Here is a 20818-nt window from a genome sequence, read left to right as displayed (position 1 = left end):
TACCATATAAACCATTCCAAGATGGCGACTAGATTTAGCCGTGAATACTAGAGATAAAACCTTTTCTGTTTATGGCTTAGTATGGATTGTGTACATCATACATAGTACGTCCCTACTCGGATAATTATATATGGGCACTAGACCTTTTCACTTGTTCCAAGTAACTTGTTTCCAAGTATGGATAGGTCATCCTGAGCACTCGTTAAATTCACATCCTTCCGATACGCGGTTACAAGTTGGGCACTAGACCATAAATATCCGCATGAGAAAAGGATTATACAACAACATTCAAATGTGAACGTGGGTGATAATATGGGAGTAATTGCCGTCTATCACGCTTTGAAAATACATATTATGTTAACCATTCCAAGATGGCGGCCAGAACTAGCTGTAAATGTTTGAGACAAAACCTCTTATGTTTCTATGTCTATAGATTTGTACAGATTGTGTATAACATGCTTTACCCTGCAGGGGTTTCTTCACGTGTGATCAAGACAAGAATCATTGTTGAAACGCGTAGCGTGTTAACTGGGCAATAAACCTGTTAAGCTGCAGTATTCCTGAGTGTGTCTCTTGCTTTTAAGCAAACTGCCCGTAATATATCCATATATATATATATATATATATATATATATATGTAACGGGGCCACCCTGGCGCACCCCGCCATAGGGTGCGAACTGATCAACTGTGCCCCCCCCCTTTTCTTTCCACAGCCCTCGCAATATTCCGAGTGGAACAGCCCAGACACTTACAGCTGTGATGAGGAAGACGCCTGGCCCTTTAACCCGTCCGGAGGTGGAGAAGAGGAGGAGCCCCGCAGGTGGATAAAGACGGAGAACGCCCATCACCAGGTGTGTCTATACACCGGAGGAGAGGTCAGAGCGGAGAGGTGCGGAGAGGCGGGAAGCAGCGAGGAGGAGCGGAGAGAAGAAGGACGGGAGAGCAGAGAAGAGGAGCGGAGGAGAGGAGGAAGCCGAGAAAGCGTGGCCAAGCAGAGCGGCGGTGTCAAGTGGAGCGGCGAGACTCGTCTCACGGAAGGAGAACAGCCGGATTGGGAGCGGAGCTGGGAGCAGATCTCCGAGAGCTGCGGGGACCGCGCACTGACAGAGGGAGAAGACGCCGAGAGAGCGGAGAAGGAAAGGGGAACGCCTGGAGGCCAACACCACGCGCCGCCCAGCCGTACGCCTGGAGGGGTACGGCTCACTGAGGTGCGTGATCGCTTCCTGGGGTGGTTCAGCAATAAGGCTAGAGGGTTAACTGGAAGGGGGGGAGGAATCTGAGGGACGACGCACGGGAGACTTGCACGAGCACACGCCCTTCTCCTTGAAGTATCATAACGGGCTAGGAGCTTTGCACTGGGTGTTTCCCCTCACTACCCTTTCCTGGGGTTGCTAACTGCCGCCCCGTTATACAGTTCTGACACGTGCCTCTCTTTTCTTTTCTTTCCCTTCGGCGTCGGCGTGGGTGGCCAGCACGGAGCCTCCAGAGCCCCCTAGACGGAGGAGCCCGATTCTGAGGAAAGAAGAGGGTGCTCGCAGAAAACCACGCAAGGAGAGAAGCAGATCTCCTCGGAGGACAGTAGTACGAAAAACCTGTACAGATGCTCTGTATGACCAATTAAAATCACGAGTCACAAAAACACGTCTCCTGCCCTTTTCTGGTCCCGCGGTTACAATATATATATATATATATATTACCTACTGGCGGTCGCCAGTAGGTATATATAGTTAGGATTTTTTCTCTATGGGTTTTTTGAAAATTCTATGTCTAATAACTTTGGCGTTTGTGGACGGAATTGGCTGAAATTTTCAGGAAAATGGCACATTTTGTTTCTGAGCAGCCCTTGAAAATTTGGGGGGGGTTCGTCCAGTGGGGGCCGAGAAAAAAGGGGGGTCCCAAAACGTGTTTTTAACATTGAGTTTTCCATAGGGCGGTTGGCCTCACTTTTAGCCCGAATGGCTGAATGGATTTGCACGAAACTTGGCAAAATTGTAGGGACTGGTAGCCCGATGTGCCTTTTGTAGGTCTCAATATATGTGCTCCAGTGGATTTTGAGAAATTAACGTTTAAAAAAAGATATATATCTGTAACAGCGGACCGGGCAGCGGCCCAGGACGCGTACTTTTCGCGCAACGGAGCTTTGTGAAGCGAAGCTGATTGGTTCTCTGGCGTCTGTCAACATTCCAAACAGTCCGTAGCGGCCGCCATCTTGTCTCTCGGTAGGATCGAGAGACAAGAGGAGGCCAAAGCGAAGGGGCAAATGACCATAAGGGGGAATAGTAGATCCTCGCTGACCCCCTAGGTTTGATGTGGAGGTTTTAAAAGGGCCCCGCGGGGCAAAAAAAAATAATAATAATAATAATCGAACGGCTGAATGGATTTGCACGAAACTTGGCAAAATTGTAGGGACTGGTAGCCCGATGTGCCTTTGCTAGGTCTCAATATATGTGCTCCAGTGGATTTTGAGAAATTAACGTTCAAAAAAAGATATATATCTGTAACAGCGCTCCGCCTCGCGTAACGGAGGTTTGCGAAGCGGATTGGTCATTCTGTCACTGGGCTATAGTTGGGCTACATCTGGCTGATATTTGGGCTACATTTGTTTTTTTGTGTGTCTGGCGGCCATCTTTGGGCTACATTGGGCTACATTGGGCTTCATTGGGCTACATTGGGCTACATTTGGGCTCCAACATATATATAGGCCAATGTAGCCCAATATATATTTTTCAAAGTTAATTTTCGTAAAAACCACTGGAGCATATATCTTGAGACATAGCAAAGGCACATCGGGCTACCAGTCCCTACAATTTTGCCAAGTTTCGTGCAAATCCATTCAGCCGTTCGAGCTAAAAGTGAGTCCAACCGCCCTATGGAAATGAAGGAAATGAATGGGTAATTTGTAATTAGCAAATAGCTAATCGCAAACTAGGAATGGTAAAGAATCGCTATTTATTCCTTAAAGTTCGCTATTTAGGAAATGCAAAAAACTTTGATGATACATATGGCGGTTCATCTCTAACAAGACAAGAAGCATAGGGATACATTTATGATGACTGGCGCATCACCAGGGATGTGTTAGTCATTCTGTGCCGCTGTTCCGTCACCTATGGTGTGCTGCATTTACAATGCGGCGCATCATGGGGCAAAAACAGCACAGATGCGTGATGTATCTGTGCCGTAAAGGTGGCGCATTGCTGGAGTTGTATCGCAAGTGTGATGAAGCTCCAGCAAGGGTCGGGGGTGCCCCTGTCGCAGGGTTTCTGTTCTCACACAGAACTGTGGACAGAGGATTGGAACCTCGGCGAATTAGGGTGTCCCAAAACTCACGTTAGTAATCAAAAACTCCTTAGCAAGCTATGTACAGTGTCACATTGGATATAACAAACTCTCAATGTTTAGACAATCCAGAATATGAACTTATAGTACCTCAGGATACGTGGAACTCATGAACAGTCGGTCGTTATATATTTCTTAGAAACCAGAACATGGAGTTAAGAAGAACACATGTGTATTTGAAATGTTTATTTACTAATGCCGTCTTCTGAGGCGTAGTATCTTAGATTATACAAGTACACATATTATCAGTAGCAAAATTACCAGCATAGTCAGTAGTACATAAAAAGCGAATGGTGACAGTATGTTAACATGCTGTAAATGAATAAGAGTTAGCAACACTTATAAGCAGCCGCGGGCCGTGGAGGGAGTTACGGTGAGGCAGGGAGGCGGGGAGGGGGAGAAGCAGGGTGGAGAATACAAGTACACATATTATCAGTAGCAAAATTACCAGCATAGTTACTAGTACATAAAAAGCGAATGGTGACAGTATGTTAACATGCTGTAAATGAATAAGAGTTAGCAACACTTATAAGCAGCCGCGGGCCGTGGAGGGAGTTACGGTGGGGCAGGGAGGCGGGGAGGGGGAGGGGCAAGGTAGAGAGGGCTCCACCCTGCTTCTCCCCCTCCCCGCCTCCCTGCCTCACCGTAACTCCCTCCACGGCCCGCGGCTGCTTATATCTCACCCTCCCTAATACACATATTATATTATTTGCTAAGAAGGTCTCTTTGTGTTGGTTTAGGGCGTGCCCATACTTTAGTGTCTTAGATTTGAAGGAATCACATCAGCATACACCAGCTCTCTCTTCATGTGAACCGCATCAACTGTTGTGTATGTGTGTTCGGCAAAGCAATATAAAACCCGCCTCATGCCCAGAATTGGCAGAAGTTGCACTTATGTTATGAGTATGAAGTCGTGGAGATCAGACCTCATAACAATTCTGTATCGTGTTGTTCTTGAAACTTTAGCACTCGCTGTACAGATATAGTTTAACAAGCAAAGCAGATAGTAGAGCAATAACATATTATTCTCATGTAAACCACGATGAACTACTAGGTGGAAAGCTAAAGCAACAACTAAGTGTCGTGTGCAGAAGTTGCAAAAAAGGAAAAATGGCGTTTAAACCGGTAATGAGCCCATGCTAACTTAACACGGTGTAAAGATATCCAGGACCTAGATGACACCTCCCCATGATCCGGAAACGAACTGAATAAGATAATAGAAGTGCCATCTCATGAGAGTAGATTGCAAGTTTATATGTGGACGGTCCGCAAGGTAAAGCATTAAAAACTAGGAAAATGTAATGCTAAAGAAAAATAAAACAGCCAAGTACTTTATCGAGTCTTAAGCCAATAGGCAAGGTAAATAATAAAAACTTGACAAATAAGTCAATGAATTGTCAATGAAATGCTAGTACTCAGCATATCAAACATGAAAAAGGTCTATGACATAACTGTGTATGCAAAATAAGCTGCAACAGCCTCCAATAGGAAGTCACCGTCTTCATCCGAAAACAGTTCAGCCATCCAATTTAAAAGCGGAAAAGAACATACATGCTCTCCCAGCACAGGATCCTCTATCACCATCAGAGGACAGCTCGGTGGGTTTCCAAGAAAGCTCTGTTCCAAGAAAGACTGTGCTGCCGCCAGTAAATTCCAGGGACCAAGTAGTCCATGCATCAATGCCACAGCCATAATCCTTTCGCCAGGACAAACCAACTCGTGAGTAATGATAGGAGTCATCAGCTGATTAAAGTCGACGTCAGGAGAAACCGGTCCGCAGAGACACAAATCAATGGCCCAATCGAAATCACAGGTCAGGCAGTGAAATACAGGCTGGACACAGGTGAAGTAGGAGAATCGAAAAGATAATCCATATGCCGTGCTTAATATCGCCAACGGCATTGTGCCATAATATTCTAGCATGCGATTGCGGAACAGTGTCAGCATCTGCAGGGTGGGAGGTTGCATAGGAGGGACATCCATATTTAAAAATGTAAAAAAGCACAAGAGCGTCCGCTGGTAATGCAAGTAAAAATGCCAATCCACGAAGCAGAGTGGAGAAAATATAATGAAAGGAAGCAGGGATGACTCCAAAGATTTTCTCAAATGAAGTCACGAGACCACTGGTAACAACTTTAAAAAAGTGCGCCAGGGCCTTTGTGGAGGATGCGTTAAAGATAGTCGGAACCATCTTGCTGAAATTGAAAGGCAAATCTTAATTGAAAAGGGTCTGCACCTCTGTACGGGTGTTCGCTATGTGAAGCACGAAAGTTTCACGGGCCGAACTCAAGGCCACCTCTCTCTGAGACAAAAGAGCTCTTATTCTTGCCATGCCGTTGAAATGTGCTCCCAAGGTTGGTATTTGTGGCCAGATTGAAAACTCCCTATGTTCATGTGTGGGAGGAAATAGAACATTTCTGCAGCAAATAACCCGTTCACTTACTGTTACGATAAAAGGAATACTTTTAATTAACTCAGAACAATCTTCATTATTGAGCATCAAATAACTACCATTTTCCAACAACTTGAACGTGGGGATGATAGCAGGAACTGGCGTGCCTTGCAACACGCAAGCCATATTTGGTCGGTGTTTGTTGCATGAACCGTGTAACTGTATGTGCCTACACATTAGTGAATGATCTGGCGTCTCAGTGCATTCCTCTCCATTCAGATAAACTTCTTGATCATCTTTGAAACATCTGTATGTGTATGGAAGCGACCAGACCTCATGAAGAAAAGCACTACCTAAAGGTTCATAACGACCTATTGGTATATATTTCATACAATTTGAAAACTTATATAAAGCAAAAGGCAGCGTTATTAAACCGTGGATAAGGCACGTTGCCAAAAAACCCGCAATCCTCTGCTGATGATGTCACTGAGCATGTCATGAATGATGTAATATGTGACATCATCAGCAGTGGATTACGGGTAATAGTATCTCTAGTTTACTCCCCTATAGCTGTCTTTCTTTTAACATAAGTGTCTGTTTCCTTCCCTTATACTTACTGTTTTTGGTTCGCTTCCGGTTCGCGTACCGGCGAGCGAACTGGGAAGCGAACTAAGAGAAATAGAGGTTGGCACAGTTCCAAATATTGTACCAATTTTTTAATAACGGGGAGGTAGTTCTGAAAAGAACTTTTTTTTTTATTGTTTTTGTTGTTTTATATTTTTTTTATTATTTTTCGGAACATTTTTTTACTTTTTTTGAATTTTTCTGAACAGTTTTATATTTTTTTGGGTTTTTCTTGGAGGGGGCAATGAAAACGATTCATTGTAAAGGGCTCAACAGGAGCAACAAAACAAAAAAAGAAGTATTTATTATTTTGGGCGTTTCGTACAAACTTGCATATGATAGTCAATAGCTCTGTTGATCAGAGTGATGCTTCTTTCTCCGTAGGAAATGAATCCATCGCAAAATACGCAGATGTGTTTTACTTCACCAAATTTCATTTGTATATTTGGCACCATCTCCCTGCCCTCTGGTCCCGTTACTTCCGGTACAACAGATCTTCTGGCCATAATAGGGAGATTATCTAGGTCATTCCGAAACTGTGCAGCACTGTAGTTGTTAGGATGCCACCTAGTCATATGGCGATGCATTGTGTAGTTTCCGAAACTGTATTTTTTCTCGGTTCCTCTGGACAGTCTATCTTGACATATAAGGCAAGTTACGTATCTTGCATTTACTTTTTTCTGACCTTTGGGAATTTTAAAAAATTGCCAAATGAAGTTTTCTTTCCGGTGAGACGTCTTGGGCTGCTCAGGCAAAAACTGCCTCTCTTCGTGCTCGTCGTCCTGTTCCTCTTCTTCCTCTTCTTGTTGAATTATAACTTGAGCAGGTGGTCCACTCTTCCTTGGATGTGGTGGAGGTGGTGGGGAAGCACCAGCTGAAGCTACTAAAGAAGCCATTGCTCAGTGATCACAAAGGGTCTTTCTCTCACAATGATGAAAGTCAGAGTGAGGAAAGAAGGAGGGATTTTCATCATTTGGGAAAAACAAGAGTTCTCAACCAATCAAAAGTGTTCATTTTAGATTATATGACCTAGTCTTACATCATTAGGAAACCAAAAGTGAAATGAACCAATGAAAAGTGTTATTACCAAGTCACATGACTTGCTGTGTTTACGTTAAGCGCTTTGCAGGGCCTCACGGTTTGCTTCCAGAAACCTGCGCTTTGCGACTCGCTTCGCGTACCAGTTCGCTAACGTAGCACGTCATATGACGTATCACGCGACAACGTGGAACGTCATGCGGACGGGAGGCGTCACGATGTTGTTTTCTAACGCGGCACTTGCGGTAAAGAAACGTTTACCGGCTCGCGGTCTATTTCGCGGCATCAAGGTCAGCTAACGGGAAGCTTCCCGATTCGCGAAGCGGGAACGTAGAAAAAAAAATATTAAAAAAAAAAATTATTCATAAACATATAAAATATATTTTTGGATTTAAAGAAGAATACATTTTACAGCTACAGATATTAGCTGTTAAAAAACCAATGAAATTCACAGAAAAAACCATAGGTTATAGACCATATATAGTTAGGAATTAGCATTTACAAAACCTTGAAAATTCACTGAAAAAACCATAGGTTATAGACCATATATAGTTAGGAATTAGCATTTAGAAAACCTTATTTTACTCACACAAAACCATTGAAATTCCATATATAGTTAGTTGCACTAACTATATATCGCGCACCCGCAATCCACTGCTGATGATGTCACATATTACATCATTCATGACATGGTCAGTGACATCACTGATGACATCACTGATGACATCTCAAATGACATCACTGATGATATCTCATTTGACATCAATGGTCACATCAATGATGATATCATTAATGTGACAATACAATGCATCTCCTCACACTTTAATATAACCTCTGTTACACCCAGTGTTAAATACAGAGTATAATTTTTGAAACCATTGACACACCAATACTAGTTACTACATACGCACTCACTGATTCCTACGTCTACACACACATTCACTCATTCACCCATACAATCATTCATACATACAATCACTCATCTTTACAACACTATCATATGCACTCATACACCTATACAGACACTCACACTCTGCCACTCATCCATGGAGTTACTCACACACCTAGTCAGTCCTGTAAAGAATCAATCACAGTTCCATTTTCTAATCTACACAGTTAAACATAGAGTACCTTACATTTTCAAACATATACTAACACATACTTACTCTCTTATAGAATCACTGATACAAGTACACATTGATCTGCACAGAGTCACACACCTCCCAGCCAGCCATACACACACTCAGTCTCCCATACAAATACTTGTGCAACCAATCAATAACCCATATAGCTACTTATATAGCTACTGATCAACACATGCAGCAGCTTGCACAACAACAGACATGCTGATGCACACTTTCAGACAGTTTAGTCACTAACCCGTGCATTTAGTAAGACGCATTTAATCACTCACTCATACAGTCAATCACGCACCTACTAAAACCTTCATTCAGACACTTATACATCCACTCATTCTTCAATATGTAAAACATATTTAAACTTTACAGAAACACATAATCACTGGATGTTGTCATCAGTGATGTCATCTCATTTGACATCATTCTTGTGCTAATACGATAAACCTCTTCAGACTCTAATATAACCTTAGATACACTCAGTGTATACAGACACTCACACACTGCCACTCATCCATGGAGTTACTCACACACCCAGTCAGTCATGCAAAGAAACAATCTCACCTCCATTTCTTCAACTATACAGTTAAACACACCTTACTTATTGAAACATATACTAACACATATTTACTCTCTTATACAATCCCTGATACAAGTTCACAATGATCGATACAACTACTCACTCATTCAGTGGCTCTTATGCACAGTTATTTATATATGCCAACTCTCACATGTACTGTGTTTTACATATGTACTTACTATGACATGTAGCATTGAGATATCCATTCACTCATCAATACACTCATGCACACAGTCAACTGCCCATGTAGCTGTTTCCACATGCACTCTTGAACTCATACACCTAGTGAATAAACTGCTCACACATCTATGCATAGAGTCACACACCTTCCAGCCACCCCTACACAAACTCAATCTCCCATAGAAATACTTGGGCAACCAATTAATAACACATATAGCCTCTCGTATAGCTAATGATCAACACATGCAGCAGTTTACAGAACAACAGACATAATGATGCACAAATTAAGACAGTTTAGTCACTAACCCATGCATTCAGTGAGACACATTTAATCACTCACTCATACAGTCAGTCACGCACCTACTAAATCCTTCATCCAGACACTTATACATCCACTCATTCTTCAATATGTAAAACATATTTAAACTTTACAAAAACACACAGACACTAGATGATGTCATCAGTGATGTCATTTGAGATGTCATCAGTGATGTCATTTGAGATGTCATCAGTGATGTCATCAGTGATGTCACTGACCATGTCATGAATGATGTAATATGTGACATCATCAGCAGTGGATTGCGGGTGCGCGATATATAGTTAGTGCAACTAACTATATATGGAATTTCAATGGTTTTGTGTGAGTAAAATAAGGTTTTCTAAATGCTAATTCCTAACTATATATGGTCTATAACCTATGGTTTTTTCAGTGAATATATATATGTATGTGTGGGCAAAGAGATTGAGTTCTTTGCATTTGGTTGTCATTGTTTAACATAAAATAGATGATATAGTTGTATTGTTGTTTTTACTTCACACCACTACAAGTGAAGTAAGAGCCAAGCAGGTAGTATACAACATTAAAAAGATATCACATTAATGAATTAATTTAAGCCCCATCGATCTACAACACTCTTGCCTTTACCTGCAGAGTTTGGCTCCATCTTGACAGCGCTCAGTCTGCTCCGCGGTACTTTAAGCATAGAAAATAATGCTCAGAGACAGATTCCTTTAGTTAGAGCCCTGTTTTCCAGTTACTTTTTGTGAGGCTTTGTGTCTCCCATCCTAGATTATTTAAAACATAGTTATTGTGAGGAAAACCAAATTTTTCCCATGTTGCAATCGTTTTTCTGTTCTAAAGTTGTTGTTTTAATTCAACAATAATTGAAAGTCTACTAATCAGGCCTCGGCCACACAAGTTCTGATCAAAGGAGCAACGTTTTTATTCTTAAATGCAATTCCCGTCACTCTTCTAAAACAAATGTCTGTGCTCTGGGTTTTTGAGCAGTTGTACAGAGAGCATATATGATTTGAATGAAGGATGTACTTTCCCAACTTGCACCTTCAAATGTAACATGTGCTTGAAATGTACGTTTTCTAGAGCCAAGCTGCGGAGTATTTTCTGAAATAAGTAACATAGATTAAAAACTCATTTTCATAAGAGTCACACTGGTTTACGATGCAGACAGAATCACCATATGTACACGTGGAAACTTAAAATGCAGGTGACATAAAAGGGCCTGAAGATCACAGGTGCTCTTGGTGAGTAGGGGCCTCTGTGGGGAAGGCCCTTTTCCATGAACTCACGGTAAACAGCGATAAATGAAATCCCAGTGTACGCACAAGTATCATTAGTGAACTGCTAGAATCTATGAAAGAAGCCCTTTATCCGTGCTTCCTTTAGGAAGTGCTTACTCAAAATAAAAAATAAATAAAAAGTCCACCAAAGGTTGGCGTGTCTGCGCCTCTAGTCCTAACAAGGCTGGTTAGCAGCATCAAACACCGAGGGAGGGCCGTGGCGGCTTGAGGGGTTCTTCTACAATGTTTACCCTGTGAGCGCATACTTACTGTTTCTGACATGCTGAGAAGTTGCTGGCAGAAGGGTTGCAATGCTTATTTTATCCATATTTGTAGAAACTGCAGAGCTCCCTGTTTGCCTAGTGGAAGTGTCAGATGGCATGAGAAATATTCAAGCGTTTTTCAGTCCCTAAGCACGCCTCTGAACCATTCACGGCACAATGGGGTGAGAGACACAGCAAAAGTAAGGATTTCTGAACTGTTCATTTACTTATGAGATTCAGGCACTTTACGTTTTTAAATAGCAGCACCCCTACACGTAAATAAGGTTCCAGGGCGCCTCAAAATAAACAACAGAGTTTGAGGTTTTCTTATATTATGAGAGAAAATAAATCAGCCCATGATGGAAAATGAGAACAAGCGCGCGTGAAAAGTATTGGCTGCGCGGCCGCTGAAAGTTAAAGTGATCGCGATCATGATGCACTTAATTACCCATGACGGAGACACAGATGGCGGCTGCATGCGTGCACGCTCACGTGCACGCAAGCTTTAGGCCACCAAAACCCTGGTAGCACTTTGAAAACCCCCTTACTAAAGTCGAGCAGGCAGCGCATGCCCTGCTCTAGGCTCGACCTAAAAAGGCGCTGCTGTCGGCATGAACTTAATGCGGACAGCTTCATTCCCTATCCAGACAATTGGAGCCCTTGGCCTTGGCCCAGCTCGCCCATGCCAAAGGCAGGCCCTGACTTGAATCACTCCACAGCCCACACTCACACAGAAAAGTAGTCTCGGCTCCGCAGAACTGCCCATGCTCAATGGTGTTTCAGTCGGTTGATTCCTGTGTTCTGTAGATGCTCCCCAGACCTGAGCACAAGCCATACACACATTATCACAAATTGTGCACACCGTCCTTAACCCTTCACTTCCTGCACCCTTTTAATCTGTACTCTATCCCTGATTCTTCTCCAACCCCACCATACGTTTGTAGACCTTTATCAATTGCTGCTTCATCTCTTTTTTTGTGGGGTGACCAGATTTTTTAGAAAAAACATCCGGGCCATGCCAGGCAAACAAGTAGTGTAAGAGGCAACAATATCTCAATAGGTATCACTATAAGAACAGAAACGTTTGTATGAACAACATTACAAAAGATCTGTGTTCAGAAAACCAGAGAGACTGGGTTTTGGTTTTTAGAAGTGCATATAGCATCATATATTTAAACGCATATTCAGATTTAAACAGTACAAAACATTACAATATCAGCATTGGAGGCATAAAATGCATACGGCAACCCAAGGGGGGGCTGGTGCGCTACGTGATAGTGAGACGAACGGTGACGGCGCAGGTGACATACAAGTGGGAGAAAAACAGCAAGGTGCACAGAAAAAGGTGAATTGAAAGTTACAATATGTAAAAAATTACTGGTGCCTCCTTGGTGAATAGGTATTTACAGAGAGTTTTGGGAACCAGGGAAAATCATGCGCAGTTAATCACGCTGTATTGTTGGTCGACGGCATTTCGATCCTACTCATTTAGGATCTTCATCAGGACCGGGTTGCCGATTGATAAAGATACTGAAAGATAATGAATAAGGAGGTACGGGTACGGCAGGGATAGCATGTATGCAGAGACACGATGTACGCAGGCGGGGGCAGCCACGGAGGGTAGTGGAGAGGGGATTGACAAGGGAGGAGGGAATAGCTCAGGTATGGTGAGTGGAGAGCCTGGAGAGGGCGGGGGTGTAGAAGGAAAGGGGAAGGGAAGACGGGGACCGGGGAGGTGATGGAAACAGAAAAGTAGAAAAATAGGCGCTGGTAGCGTAGCTGGTAAGGCACTTATATGTTAAATGTTAAGGGGGCTCAATAGCCGATACCAGTAGTAAGGGGGAGAGCGTTCACGGTGGGCTGCGCTCCACGGGATGTGCCACAATGTGGATGGTCCGCAGGATGTTGGGCATGCAATGGTAAGGAGCAAGCTAAGCGAGGAACAGAGAGCGCTCATGCAATTATTAGATCGCAGTAACTGCACTTCTAAAAACCAAAACCCAGTCTCTCTCGTTTTCTGAACCCAGATCTTTTGTAATGTTGTTCATACAAATGTTTCTGTTCTTATAGTGATACCTATTGAGATATTGTTGCCTCTTACACATGTGCACCCAGATCTCAATCTGGTTTACGGGTTATACTCCTGTTGTCCTTTTTCCAGGCATAAAAGTAGGGCTTAAGCAGTTATGGGCAGATTTATGATGGGAATGTGCCACGTTTGCATCACGCAACTGCGGCGTAAATGTGGCGCATCCCTACGACCCATTTACAACGTGACGCATCTAGGCAGATGCGTCACGTTGTAAAGCCCTGCGCCACTTGTGGGCGTTCCGGCGCAGGGTGGGCGTTCCGGGGCAGGTGCGCCTCGCAAAAGTGGCTGAGTGAAATCTATAAGATTTCACTCAGTCACTTTCAGGCCAATGATGCGTCAAAACCCTGCGCCTGCTTGAAGCAGGCGTAGGCGTAGGCGTGGAGAAGTGTGGCTCACCGGTTAGAAGCGGCAGACCCTGAAGCAGAGGTCGTCCCGGGACCAGGGTTGAATTCCCGACGCGGCAGGGTCTTGGGTCAATGTCCGCGGACTCGATAATTCTCGCTTAGGTGCCTATGCTAACCATGGGTCCCACTCTGCAACTCTGGGCAATAGCTTGTATAATCTCCACAACGGCCCCAGCAACGCCGGGGATGCCTGGCTTCACCTTGGGGTGCCCTCTCACAGGGAAAGCCAGGACGGGTTCCCCAGCGGTATACAGCGCCAGGACACCATGTAACGAGGTAACAGTGCGCTTTACAAGTATACATACATTACATTTTTTTTATATAGGTCTTGACGCAGCATTGTATAGATGGGCCCCCCCCAAGCCTTGCTGGAGCTGCGTCGCGCTTGCAACGCAACTCCAGCAATGCGCCACCTTTACGGCACAGATGCGTCACGCATCTGTGCCGTTTTTGCCCCATGGTGCGCCGCATTGTAAATGCGGCGCACCATGGGTGGCGGAGCAGCGGCGCAAAATAACTGGCGCATCCCTGGGGATGCGCCAGTTATCATAAATCTGCCCCTCAGTCTTACTTCTGTTTGTGACCTATCATGTTTTTTTGTAACCTTGTAAATATATGTGCATACACACAAATGTGTGCGCTAGGTTTGTAAATGTGTGTGTATGTATATATATATACACAAATATATACTGCTTGACAGAAACAGATTACTTAAAACATTTCAGTGTTCAGAAGCACCTGTGCAAGGAGATAATACCTTTCAGTTGTGCTTGGCAGTATGACAGGACCTTTGTGCCGAAAACCGGGAAATGCCCCGGTTACTTACCGGTAATCTTCATTACTCCGAGTCCATGTCTTCCTCGCCACAGTAATTACCCATGAGCCTCCGGCTCCACACAGAACTCCAAGTAAAAAAACAGCGCTCTAGTCTCCCTCTCCCTCCTCCAAGATGGCCCCCAGTGGCTCCAGCCAATCCCATAAAGGGACATAGAAGCACCAACACGACCTGAAGAACCAAGCCGCAGACATGAAGCCACCACCAGGGCCGGGAGGGAAGGGAAACTATACTGTGGCAAAGGAAGACATGGACTCGGAGTAATGAAGAATACCGGTAAGTAACCGGGGCATTACCTCCTCGTCCTGTCTTCCTCGCTACAGTAATTACCCATGAGCCGATACCAAAGCAATCAGCTTCATGCAAGGAAAACACTCCACAGAAACATGCAGAGAAACATCCAGCAAGCACAAGAGGTATAAAAATCCCACAGAAACATACACCTCAAAGAAACCCAGCCGAAGGACAGAAGAGGCAAAGGAAAACAGAAACTCCACCCCCAAGGCCGAATGCGACAAAGGGACATGAAAGCAAGCGGGGATGACCAAGCGTCAGCCCGGCAGAAACCCACCATGGACACATCCGAAAAAGTGGCCCATGATACCAAAACAGAACTGGCGGACCGACCCTGAACAGGAAGAGGGGGAAGGACAGAAACAGAACCAAAAGCCAACAGCATGGTCCCCGGAAACCCACTACCGACAGTGGACAACGAGGGCCACAGGACCTGGTGATCCAAACCAAAACGACAAAGAAAGTGGCAACCACCCCAAAGGAAGAAGTGCGAGATGAAGAAACCAACAAGCACCACGCACATCCAACAGGAGGAGAAGGCAATCCCCTGTCGAGGAAGGACCAGGACAAAGAAACCGAAGAACCACTCCAGCAGAATGGTGAAAATCAAACCACCGCAGGAACAAAGTAGGACGAGGGCGCAAGAACCCACGAGCAGACAAAGGACCAAAATCGGAGCAGACCGCAGGAAGGCATCCAGCACACCAAGACGCCAGGCAGAGGCAAGAGTCACAAGAAACACCACCGTGAGTGTCAAGAACTCCACGACCACCGACACCAAAGGCCCAAAAGGAGCCGACCGCAAGGAATGCAACAGCAAAGGACAAACCAACCAACCAAAGGCAGGACACGGAACGCCCGAAAGGCGGTCCAACGAGCCCCGAGAGTGGAAAGGCGAAGCACAAAAGTAAACTATCACCCAAAATCCAGAAGGCGAGTAGGGTCCAAAGAAACCAACGACAGACCCGCGACACCAACACCAAGAGGCAAAGGCAACCCAATGCTCAGCATAGGACACAAGAGTAGAAGGCCCCTGAGACAGCGTCACGACGCCAGTAATCGCAAAAGAACAACCCGCATCCAACAGCGATCCCCACACAAGAGCCAGGCCCGCAGACCTAGGGACCGGAACAGAGGCAGAGTAAGAAGAGGAACCATCAGAAGAGAGGGCGCGAACGGCAACGTCCAGACCGTAGACACAACCAAATCCAGCAACGGGGGATATCAAGAATGACAGCACCACCCCGGAGCAACCAGAAGGAGAAACGACCCCCCTTCTCGATCCCCTGCAAGACCAACGGGAACAGGGAGCATAGAACAGGCCAAAAGGACGATAGGGCGTCCACCCTCCAGGCAACCCGGCAAGTCAAAAACGTGCAGAAGCAGAGGGGCCTGGCACAGCACCGGGAGGCAAACAAGTCCACAGACGGACAGCCAAACATCTCCCGCAAGCACCCGAACAGCAACCGCGTGAGGGACAAAGAAGACCCCACGGAAGGAAAACACCCGGTGCCGACAATCCGCCACAGGCAGGTAAACGGCAGACAGGGAGGCTAGGGCCACCCCAGCCTAACCACAAAAACCGAAGGCAGAGGCAACCGAGGGAGAGAACCCTGCACCCCCCAAGAAGGATCACAGAAGACAGTACCACCAGAACCGTCGACCGGAGCCACACGACCCCGAAGAAGATCAGAGAAATCCAGCAGACCCAAAAGGACGGTCAGCAGCACCTCGTAGGTGGAGGAACACGATAACCCAGAAAGAGGCCAAACTCCCCGAGTCGTCGAATCCCCCAGAGTAGCACCCCATACCAGCAGGCGGGCAGCGGCAGTGACCACGCGGGTGGGAACAATCAGAAAAAAAGCAGCCCCAGGACAGAAGACCCTTGGCCAACCACCAACCCAGGACCACCCGAACAACCTCCGATATAGAAACCAAAAACACCCATAACGAGAGAATAGGGGTCCCAAAGCGACAAATGCGCGACACCACCGGGTACATGCGGAGGCGAGCCTATGGCCCCGTCAAAAAGGACGCCGAACCAGACCTCGAACCCCCAACCACAGGTACACGGGACGAAATTGCCACAACAACAGAGAACGAACTGCAGACATCAGGGACAGAATCCGGGGAGGGGCAGTAACACCATCCCCAAAGGAGTCTCGAACAGTGCCCAATGAAAGTCAAGTCCCGTGCAGGAACCAGGGAGGACATCGGCACAGTAACGAGGAAACCGTGATGCCCCAGGACATGGCACACACCCCGGACATGCAACTCCGCCTCAGAAAGAGAAGAAGCAGAAAGCAAAATGTCATCCAGAAAAGGAAGAAATACAAACGCCATCCCCATGCAGGTGTCCAAAAACAGGGGCCAGAATCACAGTAAAGAACCCGGTAGAAGAGCAGAGTCCAAAAGGCAAAACTCGGAACCGGTAATGACGACCCAGGACGCAAAACCGGAGAAACCGCCGAGAGACGGGATGAACAGGCACAAGCAGACCAGCACCTCCCAAGTCCAAGGACGCCAGGAACCGACCAGAGACACCAGAGGAAGGATCAACCACAGGGAAACCCGATCGAAACAGGGGCGAGGGACGAAGGACCGACCCACTCCAGGACCATCACAGATCGAAGAACCCCGGTGCGTGTGGACACAAAAATGGGACGGAAGACACGCACAACCTCAACTGATCGCTGGGCACAGGAATCACCGCATGAGTGGTCACCAGGGAATCGATGCCCTCAAAAGTGCCAACCTCCCACGAGGGACACAGGGACAAGGCGTGAAAACTGAAACAGTCCGGGGGAGTCCGGGTAACGGCAAGAAGGAAACCCGCCGAAATCACTTGATGAACCCATCGGGCTGACACAGTCATCCGCCAAGAGTCCATGAATCAAGTGAGGCGACCCCCAACCGGACCAACACACCAGTCACGAATCGGAAGCGGGAGTGGAGGAGGCAGAAGTACCAGAGAACTGGAATCCGCCAAAGGAAGGAGCACCCAGGCTACGCCCCCGCCCACGAAAAAGGCTGACCAGCACGGCCCCACCCAGAATGACCAAAAGCAAGTCAGGGAATCATAGGCACGGAAGCAACCAGTACGCACAGGAGCAACGAGCCCACGGCCCATCGCAGTGTACCTCACCATGACATACAAAGGAGGAACAAACAAAAAATAACCCAACAAGGGACCTTCAGCAGGAGAAGCCGCTGCGCAGCATCAGCCGAACCGGAATGAAGCCACAACTGACGCCTGTCAGCGACAGACGACCCAGCCGCAGAAGCCGCCGCCCCCAATGAATCAAAGGAAACACCAGACAGCAGGCGGACATGCCGGCCAAACATCTCCACAGTAGAAGAAACAACCCCCCCCCGATCCAAGAAAGCAGTCAGAGAATGAAATCTCCAAGCAAAGACAGGACCGAGCAAGAGGAACAGGCAGCAGCCCGACAGAAAAATCGCAGCCGCAAATTGCGCACCGTTGATTCACAACAGAACATGACAGAAAAACAAACGAGAAGCGCAGGATCACCCGACGGAGTCCAGGCGCTGAATAAAATTGAAGCGATTAGCCCAGAATCACAGGAGGTTTTAGGCTTCGTTACCGAGACTCAAACCCAGATCCTCAGGACCGAGGTCGAGCGCCCTAGCCGTTAGGCCAACTCCTCTCCCCTGGACCCGCCGGGATCCGAACCAGTGACCCTGAGGCCGAACACAGCCCCTGCAGCGGTAGAACGAGTCCACAGAGCCACCAGACCCCGTCCGAGAGAAGAAAACATCAGAAAGAGGAGAAATATAAATATTACCGGCCTCGGAGGGGTGACCGGGCGTACCCTTCTCCCTTCAGGAAGCACCAAAAGTACGCGAATATGCCCAAGGACCAACGGAAGAACGGCCCCACGCACAAATCGTTCAGAACAGTAACCCCCTCTACAGTGGCCGAATCGACAGCAGGAACGCCAGCACACCGGCCCTTGATACAGCAGGAACCGGCCCCCGACGCCCTAAAGCAGCAGTCTCAGCAGAATCAAACGTGCGCTGCAAGAACTCCAGAGAGGGTAACACTATCCCAGAAGGAGAAGATATAGAGAAGGGACCAAGAGTAGGCATGGCAGAAGCAACACGCACCATGTCCAATTCAAAAAATTGAACATACACAGGCAAACGTGAATCCACACGTCCGGCAAGAAAGGAACCGAGGTTGCTAGGCAACCGGCCCAATCAACCTAACACACGCCCATCAAAAGAAAAAGAGCGCAAGCATACCGGCGTTTCGCCGAAAGCCAAAACCCACGGCTGAGTCCACACAAAGTACCACCGGAAAAAAATCCACCGGATGACGGTGCGCAGACTCGGCAGAAGGGAAGCGGAGGGGAAGAGGAACCCGCCGGTCCCGAACATCACCGCACCCGGCCGCGCCAAGCCAGCTCAGCTGACGCGCGGCCCGGAAAGAGAAATCCCGAAAACGGCCCCGCTCAGCAGGACCACAGGAGCCCCTACATAGTGCAAGGTCCAAAGGGACCGAGCACAAGCAAACCAACGCCCCCACGGTCCGCTACAGCAGGACATGGAGCGCGGAGGCAAACGAATGGGGGATAAAAGCATGAAAAATACAAAAAAAAACATATAAAAACGATAACACATCCCCCACCGAAATACCCAAGGCCAAAAGGGGCTGCTCAAGCAAGACCCCAGCCTTTTCCATCAAAGAAACAACAACAAACACTCACCTGACCAGCAGGGAACACAGCACACGGAGAAGTGCAGAAAAAAAGAACAGGTCGTGTTGGTGCTTCTGTGTCCCTTTATGGGATTGGCTGGAGCCACTGGGGGCCATCTTGGAGGAGGGAGAGGGAGACTAGAGCGCTGTTTTTTTACTTGGGATTCTGTGTGGAGCCGGAGGCTCATGGGTAATTACTGTGGCGAGGAAGACAGGACGAGGAGGTAATGCAGATGGGCATTCCTACGGCTTCATAGATTCAGCTCCAAACATTGATTCTCACAACTTGTACACACCCGGAACCACCATCAACGGCAGTAGACATGGTGCTCGCATAAAGCAGACGGAGTTCACCCACAGGAGGCACAGAACCGCCGTTGTGATAGTGATGAAGAGACACAGAGCTCACATACAGCATGCCAGTTGGTTACCCTACACCGAACCCACACTATATATGAGGCGGTGGGGTGCAGTGCCTGCTGTAGGTGACCTCTGTTTCTGGTGCATATGTGCTTCCTGTTACAATGCCTTCGGTAGTGCTGTGTGTCACTTGTTATGAGCTCGTTGTCTTCGCTTATCCTGTGAGATGAATTCTCGACTTAAAGCCTCAGTCTCATCAGATCTTGCACAAACATGCCTGAGCGCGACAATTCTTACATGATTTTAATCCCAACCACGGGTACGTCTGTTTGTATTTACGCAGTCACTTATGCATGCAGCAATGCGCCCCCATACTGCACGCGGGAGTATGTTGTGTATGACTTCCTTGAGATCTGTACGTGTGAGAATATTGTTCCCTGTTAGTGTAAAGCACAGTCTGGCCTCTGAGTGACAGTAGATTCATGCCTACATGTGGCAGTACGTGTGTTTGTAGTTGACAGTACATTTGTATTAACATAGGGTAGAAATGTTTCTGTTTGGAAATAGTTTCCTGTCTGTGTACTGTAGTTTATTTCCTTATGATCAGTGACTTTAAGTTTGCCATTCAAGAATAAAAAGCTGTTTCCGCCCGGTCTCGAACCGGGGACCTTTCGCGTGTTAGGCGAACGTGATAACCACTACACTACGGAAACCCATGAGTCCGGTGCTCCCATGTTCCTTACTCATTATCTACCTTGTCCATGTCTGTGTACAACAGGAGTACACTTTTTCCATTTCCATTTCTGAACGCCTTTTACATGTTTTCTCCTGTCAACATTTTACTTGCAGACCTTGTGATTATCACATGCATTCTAGATCAGCCATTGTCTGAGGGTAACGGGAAACCTTCAGTGTGAACTGTTTCTATTGGCAGGAAGCAAGATGCCGCCTGCAGGGTGCCAAGGGGAGCATGGGTGCCCTCTGA

The 20818-nt window shown here is 46.7% G+C and overlaps 1 non-coding gene across 1 annotated transcript; it reads right to left on the bottom strand.

The window, feature by feature from the left end:
• Window positions 1–20473: 20473 nt before the first annotated feature.
• TRNAV-AAC (transfer RNA valine (anticodon AAC)) lies at window positions 20474–20546 on the bottom strand. The gene has a single exon. It is a non-coding gene; the product is annotated as a tRNA-Val (tRNA).
• Between the last annotated feature and the right edge of the window lie 272 nt (window positions 20547–20818).

Source organism: Lissotriton helveticus, chromosome 12, assembly GCF_964261635.1.
Source record: "Lissotriton helveticus chromosome 12, aLisHel1.1, whole genome shotgun sequence".
NCBI lineage: Eukaryota > Metazoa > Chordata > Amphibia > Caudata > Salamandridae > Lissotriton > Lissotriton helveticus.
The sequence above is the reverse complement of the archived record's forward strand: the minus strand, read 5'-3'. Positions and strand labels throughout refer to the sequence as shown.